The sequence below is a fragment of the Rana temporaria genome, chromosome 11 (assembly GCF_905171775.1).
Source record: "Rana temporaria chromosome 11, aRanTem1.1, whole genome shotgun sequence".
Classification (NCBI taxonomy): domain Eukaryota; kingdom Metazoa; phylum Chordata; class Amphibia; order Anura; family Ranidae; genus Rana; species Rana temporaria.
The window spans coordinates 117,572,582-117,581,730 of NC_053499.1; the positions used below are offsets into that span (position 1 = coordinate 117,572,582).

General features: G+C 45.2%; 1 non-coding gene across 1 annotated transcript; it reads right to left on the reverse strand.

Moving 5' to 3' along the window:
* Positions 1-1,362: 1,362 nt before the first annotated feature.
* Positions 1,363-1,434, reverse strand: TRNAD-GUC. The gene has a single exon. It is a non-coding gene; the product is annotated as a tRNA-Asp (tRNA).
* Positions 1,435-9,149: the final 7,715 nt, after the last annotated feature.

A 9,149-nucleotide genomic window follows, 5' to 3' on the forward strand; every position in this document is an offset into this window, starting at 1 on the left:
GCGGGAGCGCGATTCTGGGAGGACGTCCATGGACGTCGTCCCAGAGTTAAGCAACCGCCTTGTAGACGTATATTGTCTATAGGGCGGTTGTTAACTGGTTAAACACTGTTAAAGTCTATAGGACACGAACGTGAAAAATCATGTGATAATTTTAAAGGTTAATATGCAAGTTATTGTCCTAAAAAGTGTTTGGGGACCTGGGTCCCGCCCCAGGGGACATGTATCAATGCAAAAAAAAAGTTTTAAAAGCGTCCGTTTTTCGGGAGCAGTGATTTTATTAATGCTTAAAGTAAAACAATAAAAGTGAAACATCAGGGGGATCTATACTATGCCTGTAAAGACCCTTCAGGTCTGGCACGGATTTTAAGTGGAACCCCGCACCAGGTATGAAATTTAAAGGAATATTTCACTTTTATTGTTTCACTTTAAAGGTCTAGGAGACTGAAGGCATCAGCAGTACTTTCTTCTGCATGAACCAGCAGAAATTCTGGGCCTGTGACCAGGAAGAATTTGCAGAAATACTTGTGGACAATGGACTGGTGGCAAGATTTGTAGGATTAATGTCCAATGGAAGATAATGTTGAGTTAAAAGTGATTTGTCTGACTGTATGCGTAGCCCAGAACAACTTTGCTGTTTGTGTTATACTTGCTGTTATCTTTTTGAATAGCCTTGAAAAAGTATTCACACCCCTTAAAATGTTCCACATTTTGTAATTTTACAATCAAAAGTGCATGTGGTGGTCAGGAAGCGGTTAATATTTACCAAAAAAATTGGGTATCATATTGTATTTGGGTGCATTAATATATTTTTTCCCAAAAATATGTGCAAAATCATTCAACATTAAAAAGAAAAAATTGCAGCGGCCATCATGTTATTCTTCAGGGTCTCTCCTTTCAGACAAATAAAAAAACATAAATGTACAAATTGCCCTGCACAGCAAGTTGTGCTATTATGTACCATACACATAGGAGCCACACACAGCATAAGGAGGTATGCGAATGCTGAATTCTGCTTTAAAAATGCAGCCTATAAAAGAATTCAGCTTTTACAATATGTGGCACTCGAAACACATGGATGTGTCTGCGGAGGAATCCCCTAATCATAAATGATCTTTTTGTTGTACATTTGACCTTTTTTTTTTCTTTTGAATCCTGAATAGTGTACATTCCGTTCTGTCTCAATGTATACATACTCAGTGCTAACATGTGAGGAACAAGGTTTCCCTTCAGTAAAAGAAAAAAGATGAAGGGAAAATATTAAATGTGAGCCTCCAGCAAAATAAAGTCTTTCCCTCTTTCCGAGGAAAACAATAACATAACTAACTACAGTTTTAGTGAATTAGGCAAAAAAAAAAGTAGAGCCTCCCCGTCGGGGAATTGAACCCCGGTCTCCCGCGTGACAGGCGGGGATACTGACCACTATACTAACGAGGAATGCCATGTGCAAATGTTTCACATCTCACATCCTATCATTGTCATGAGCAGTGTGTAAATGCAATAAATGAACATATTACAATTTGTATATGAATGTAGCAAACCCTCGAGGGAGCTGCTTTTGTTTGTTCAGTCCGTTACTCTGCCTTTCAACCCCCAGCACCTAGCAATGTGATTAATGGAATAACTTGGCAGGAATACACAACACAGTTCTTCTTGTAGTTTACTTTAAGAGAAGTAAAATTCAGGTTAGCCAGCCAGGACCTGTGTAAGTACCCAGGACTTGGTTAAAACAGTTTAAAGAAAACAGTCAGGAACACTATGCAGACAACAAAAGCAATAGGCAACATTATGTGCAGATTAAATAGACTTCCCAATAACTTTTGGTGTGTGTGGGATGCTGTGGCTAAAGGGGAACCCATGGCCAGCCTACGATACCTCTAGTACACACCCAGTGAAATAATCTCAACACCCGTTGTGTGTCCCCCTTAAGAGCAACCGTGGCAATGTCCTGAAAGCAAAGCTTTGCATTTTATTATCTTCACCAGCAATCTAGGAGCTCTGTGGAGAATATTTGGATGTGGTATTCTATGAAAAGCATTAAAGGTTCCTGGACAAAGCCCCCTCACCAAATCCTGTACACAGTCGGCGGTCCTCCCCTGAGCGATCGATCGATCTTAGATGCAGGTGTGTCGCAGTGGCATTCAGTCCTTGAGCTGTTGCAGGGTGTCCTTCTTTAGCAAGGACAGTCTGTTCCTCTGAGCTGGAGCTACATGAACAATCTGTTTCTCTGGGCTTAAGCTGCATGAACAATCTGTTCCTCTGGGCTGGAGTTGCAGGCTGTAAGCCCCTTGGTAGGCCGCGATTTCCTACACACATAGAGTGCAGGAGATGCTCTCCTGATGGGGTGCAGGCACAAAGAGGCTCTGGCCTAGTTCCTCTGGCTTGTTATCTCCTCCCCCACTGTCCTTTGCTGCTGTCTGATGATTGGCTCAGGCTCTTCCAATAGGGAGTTTACAGACACCCTCCAATAGGGAGTTTACAAACAAGCAGTTCTGAGAGTCTGTGTGTGAAGAGAGAAAGGGGGGGTGAAAAAGCCCAAGCTGCAGCAGCAGACAGCTGTCACCTAATAGATTAGATCAGTCTGGAGAAGTACCTGCTACGCACTCCCCCCACCAAAGAACCGTTGGTCCCCAAAGGAAATAAAAAGTCTGTAACCTGTTACATGCTTTTTATATACAGGTGGAGAAAACAAGTTAGTGTGCACAAGAAATCAGACAGTTTGCACTTGCATAAAACCCTGGCAGAGGAACCTCCCACCAATGAGCATGGGAAGGAAAGTTGTCCTGCCTACAGGCCACCTTAACTGGAACAGCCCAGCTAGATGTGCCAGGGTGTGAGTTGGGGCTGCCCTCCACCAAATGTGTGGTGGTAGGGTCAGGCTGTCTGATGATTCGCTCAGGCTCTTCCAATAGGGAGTTTACAGACAACCTCCTAGGGGAGTTTACAAACAAGCAGTTCTGAGAGTGTGTGTGAAGAGAGAAAGGGGGGGGAGTGAAAAAGCCCATGCTGCTGCAGCAGACAGCTGTCCCCTAATAGATTAGATCAGTCTGGAGAAGTACCTGCTACATGAATAATTGAATAAAGTCTGCATTTACAGTAATAAAACTATGGGCCCTAATCTCCATGCAGGGTGCTGGATGCATGGATCTTTTTGCATGAATTAATATTCGCTAATGTTTTCCTGCTTCGCCTCCCGGGCCAGTCAGGAAGCAGGTCCCGACTGGCCAGGAGGAGAAGTAACCGCTGGGACTCGGGAGGAGATGCAGGGGGGAGTCAACAAAGCTGTGACCTGGGTAAGTGCGGTGTTGGTGGGTGAGCGAAGCAGCGATCAATTGATTGTGCGACGGGTGAGGGGGCCAGGCTTGTTTGCTGCCCCCCCCAAAAAAAAATCGAGCACCAGCCACCACTGCTGGTTAATCGTTTTTTTTTTTTACACCAGAAGGAATGAATGAATGAACTGAGGTTCATAGGAAAGTAGGTAATTCAATATGATTATTAGTACCTTAGATTGTAAGCTCCTAGAACGCAGGGACTGATGTGAATGTACAATATATTTGTAAAGTGCTGCGTAAATTGATAACACTATATAAGTACCTGTAATCTTAATAATAATTTGTGTCCACTGTAATAGTGGCCATACACATTTTGATAAATGATCCATTTATTTTCTATCAATCTCTTATAAATAAAATTGAAGCATGTGTTGCGCTGATTACACATGGGTGATTCATGCTGAGTAGGGATGAGCCGAACACCCCCCGTTCGGCTCGCACCAGAACCTTCGAAAGGACTGACCGTTCGCGCGAACATTTAGAACCCTATTGACGTCTATGGGACTCGAATGTTCGAATTTAAAAGTGCTCATTTTAAAGCCTAATATGCAAGTTATTGTCGTAAAATGTCTTTGAGAACCCGGGTCTTGCCCCCCAGGGAACATGTATCAATGGAAAAAAAGTTTTAAAACGGTCGTTTTTTCTGGAGCAGTGATTTTAATGATGCTTCAAGTAAAAATAAAAAAAATAAAAAAATTCCTTTAAATATCGTACCTGCTGGGTTTCTATAGTATGCCTGTGAAGTGGCACGTGTTTAGAACTGTCCCTGCACAAAATGAGATTACTATAAGAAAAAAGTAATTTAAAACTGCTTGCGGCTTTAATGTAATGTCTGGTCCCTGCAATATGGATGAAAATCATTGAGGAAAAATAGCACAGGCACAGACAGTACACACACCACGTAGCTTTAGGTGCACACTGCAGAGGACACAGGCAGTACACAACACGTAGCTTTAGGTGCACACTGCAGAGGACACAGGCAGTACACACCATGTAGCTTTAGGTGCACACTGCAGAGGACATGGGCAGTACACACCACGTAGCTTTAGGTTCACACTGCAGAGGACACGGGCAGTACACACACCACGTAGCTTTAGGTGCACACTGCAGAGGACACAGGCAGTACACACCACGTAGCTTTAGGTGCACACTGCCGAGTACACAGGGCAGTACACACAACACGTAGCTTTAGATGCACACTGCAGAGGACACAGGCAGTGCACACCACGTAGCTTTAGGTGCACACTGCAGAGGACACAGGCAGTACACACCACGTACCTTTAGGTGCACACTGCAGAGGACACAGGCAGTACACACCACGTACCTTTAGGTGCACACTGCAGAGGACACAGGCAGTACACACCACGTAGCTTTAGGTGCACACTGCCGAGTACACAGGGCAGTACACACAACACGTAGCTTTAGATGGACACAGGCAGTGCACACCACATAGCTTTAGGTGCACACTGCAGAGGACACAGGCAGTACACACCACGTACCTTTAGGTGCACACTGCAGAGGACACAGGCAGTACACACCACGTAGCTTTAGGTGCACACTGCAGAGGACACAGGCAGTATACACCACGTAGCTTTAGGTGCACACTGCAGAGGACACGGGCAGTACACACACCACGTAGCTTTAGGTTCACACTGCAGAGGACACAGGCAGTACACCACGTGAGAATACTGCAGATAGCACAATCACCTGCCTGCCAGTAAATTAGGAAGTGCAGATCTAGCTAAACTATACAGTGTATAAATATATATATACAACACCTGGGATGCATATATATCCTCTACACACTGTAACTTTAACTGACTAGCCTGCCTGCCTGCCTGCTCTATCTACCTACAAAAAATGACACTCTCTCTCTCTCTGTCTTCTCTCTTTTAACCACTGCAACACACTACACAAGGCCGACCTGCAGGCGGCCTTTTATAGTGTGGGGCGTGTACTAAACCCCCTGAGCCATAATTGGCCAAAGCCACCCTGGCTTTGGCCAATTATGGCTCTCCGTTTTTTGCAAGCTGTGATTGGCCAAGCATGCGGGTCATAGTGCATGCTTGGCCAATCATCAGCCAGCAATGCACTGCGATGCCGCAGTGAATTATGGGCCGTGAAATGCAACTTGAATTTGGCGCGAACAGCCCAAAACTTTTGTAATTCGACGAACGATTGAACATATGATGTTCGAGTCGAACATGAGTTCCACTCGAATACGAAGCTTATCCCCAATGCTGAGTCTAGTGGGCAATCACAAGCAGCAGGATTGCTAAAAAGGCTGCCTGTATGTTGCTTTGGAAGTGTTTACTCTGTAGCCACAGGCAGCTAGATGTTGCTGGCCTGCTGCGTCGTGATGGGAGTGACACCTCACTGGCTCAGCTACAAAATAAAAGACTCTCTAGGGACAAAACAGGCTGCCTTTTACTGATCCTGATGCTGTCTATTTTGCCACATCATCGGTGGCAAGATTGCCAGCAGCAGTTTCATTGGTGTCATAAGTTAAGACCCGTTCGCGATTTGAAATTCCAAGACGTGCAACATGCTTTTAGGTGACATTATTCTTAATAGCATCCCAAATGCAGTGCAATTCTGCTGATATTGTCACATGACAGAATCGCACAGCAATGACAGCACAACGTGTTCAAAAATTGCACTAAGCTTGTCACCCAAAAAGGAGCAGGAGCTTTTTTTGGGTGACAAATGCGCATTTCCGCATGTTAGCTGCACTTTAAAAATCATGACCTTTACGGTCATACTTCCCAACTTTAGTCTTTCATAATGGACAGCCTGAAAAGGAGATAGTGTGATGTGTTGCGTACTGCAGTGAAAAGTGGGCATGGCTACATAGCACTGAATATTGGCCGTGTTTTAACTCTGCCTCCCCGATCAGTTTGATGTGGGTGTGGTGCCACACACAGGCCTGTGGAATTCAAATTGTCAGAAAAACTGACAGGATGAAGAACTTCTGAATTCTGCAAGAGCTTGTGTTTGTGGGGGTGTGGATTGTTTTAACAGTGAGTACTATAAAAAGTCTTTTTTTTTTTTTTTAACCGCTGCAACAATAAGTTTTTAGTGGTTCAGTGAGCCATGTGGCACTGAGTGTTATTTAGAAGTAGTGGAAGAGAGCATCCATCATCTTTGGGAATATCCAAGAAGTAGCTTGTCTGGATATCTATCTGCATGCTTGTTCAGCCTTTCATAATTGATGTCAGTGCTGGACTTGGACAAAAATGTAGCCCTGGACTTCATCCAGACGGCCCACTTTAATTTTGCAAACACACACAAAAATAGTATATAAACTATACTCAATTGCGCAAAGGAATAAATAACTAAAAATATTTCCACTTTAAGTATAAACTGCGGGCCGAGCTCTGTCATGGATGCTTGATTAGAGAGCTCCACTCGGCCGCCGGAGAGAACTCACTGCCGTACACAGCCACCGGCGCCAACTGCTCATCAAAGAGCAGCCGCTGACCCACCGAGACCCGCTGCATCTGCCGAGATGACTCGCCAGCGGAAATCCCCAGAAGCTCAAGGATTTCTTCACGGCGCGCGGACACCAACAAAATGGCGCCGGCGCCTCAGAGAGCAGTACAGTGCCGCGGGCAGCGAGCACATCTGACGGTCGATCCGGCCTGTCTAACCACCCTCAGGGGGAGCTACTACATAGCGGGTCCTCCTCTGGGACCGCCAGCCCATCCACCAGGAGCTCGGCCAAACAAAAGTTAAGGATTTCCTCACCTAAAAGGCAGCTGATGGAACATGGCATGGAGGTAAGCGGGCATGGTGCTGCTGAGGTGACAAAGCCACACGGGGATCAGGACCCTATGGCTGCATAACCAACCTCTGACAGGCCAGTGTCTGAAACAGTCCTTAAAGATATGCTACTATCCCTGAAAGCCTCATTACATGCTGACATGACTGCTGGAATAAATCACTGTCAAAGAGAAGTACAGGCTTTGGGCAGCAGGGTGGACCACATTAAACAGCGCATGAGTGACCTTACCTCATCCTTTAACACAATGGTGGGTGCCCATAGAAACCACAGTGAGGAGATATCCTGGCTTAAAAACAAAGTTTCAGACTTAGAAGATCGTTCCAGAAGGAACAACGTTAAGATCAGGGGGATCCCTGAAACCGTACCTGCTCAGCAGTTATTGCCATATGCCCAGGCACTATTTTCAACGTTACTGCCATCCCTGTCACCACAAGACCTCATTGTGGACCGTATCCACCGCATTCCCAAACCTTCCTTCCTCCCTGACATCACTCCCAGAGATGTGCTGCTCAGGGTACACTACTACCACATTAAGGAGCAAATCCTAACTACTTTCCGCAGAACCGAAAACAAGCACCCGCAATATGCGGAAATACAACTGCTCCCGGATCTCTCAAAGCACACGCTACAACAACGTCGCAACCTAGCGACGATAACTAAGGCTCTGCGGAACCACAACATTCTCCATAAATGGAAATATCCCGCCAAATTATCGGTTACCCACAATGGCACGTCGGTCCTCATCTCAACGCTGGAAGAAGGTATCGCAGCATTACGCCGATGGGGCATTCTACCCGATCACGCTCCGCCAACTGCTCCAGCCCCGAATCCTAGTCCGATACCAGAGGACTGGCAGGTGGTCTCACGCAAACGCTCTTCAAAAAAAAGCACCGGTGGTAAAGTGTGAGTTTATTGCTACTGAAATCACTCACTTCTCTCCGGACACAGGGGTTCCCAGTTGTAATCCCTGTTTTCTCCCCCTAGATTCTTCATAGCAGTTACGCGTGCACATGGATCGGTTCATTGATCCTTTTCTTATTGCATTTTTTGAATATGCATCATTGAGGTTGTTTTCTCTTCATTATGATTTATGTTTCGCTCGTTTTCTGTTTGAAGCACGCCGATCAGCAGTGAACTTTTACTCCACCCCTAACGAAACCAGAATGAATACCTCCCCCCGGTTATCGAACATGGTCGCAGTGAGTATACACACTACATTACATTGCAGACCTCTCACAACCCTTCCTATGCCCATTAACTGCCTGTCTATCAATGCTAGGGGGCTGAACCATCCTGCAAAAAGACTATGCATGTGGACAGAAGCCAAAAAACACAGGGCAGACATTTTGTGTGTCCAGGAGACTCATTTCCAAGAAACCAAAGCTCCAAAATGCTCACATAAAGATTACCCTTATGTATTTTTGGCGTGCACACCGGGCCACAAAAAGGGAGGAGTGCTGATTGCATTGAGGAATACCCTGTCCTTTCAGCATAAATAAACCATTTCTGATCCAAATGGTAGATACGTTATATTGAAAGGAGATATCAATTCACGTCTGTACACGCTAGTATCTCTATACGCTCCAAACTCACATCAGATCCGTTTCCTTAGTTGACTAATGAAGAAGATCAAGTCTCAACAATATGGCAATCTTATTGTCTGTGGTGACTTCAATCTCATCGTTGACTCGCAACTGGATACATCTACACACAAAACGAATAGCTCCTCTTATCTGAGCAAAACTATACATAACACAGAATTGTTCGATGTTTGGAGATGTCTGAATGTGAGTGCACGGGATTACACTTTTTTTTCCCACAGACACTGTTCGTACTCACGCATTGACTTATTCTTAACGGATAAATGGTTGCTACAAAGAATATCCTCTGCATTGATACATGATATTACGTGGTCTGACCACGCAGCTGTTACTATTGCTATTAATGATCAGGTTGTCTCCTCTTCCCCACCCATCTGGCGTAACAACGTCAGATTATTGCAAGAACCCAAAATATCTGCATCACTCTCCCAACAC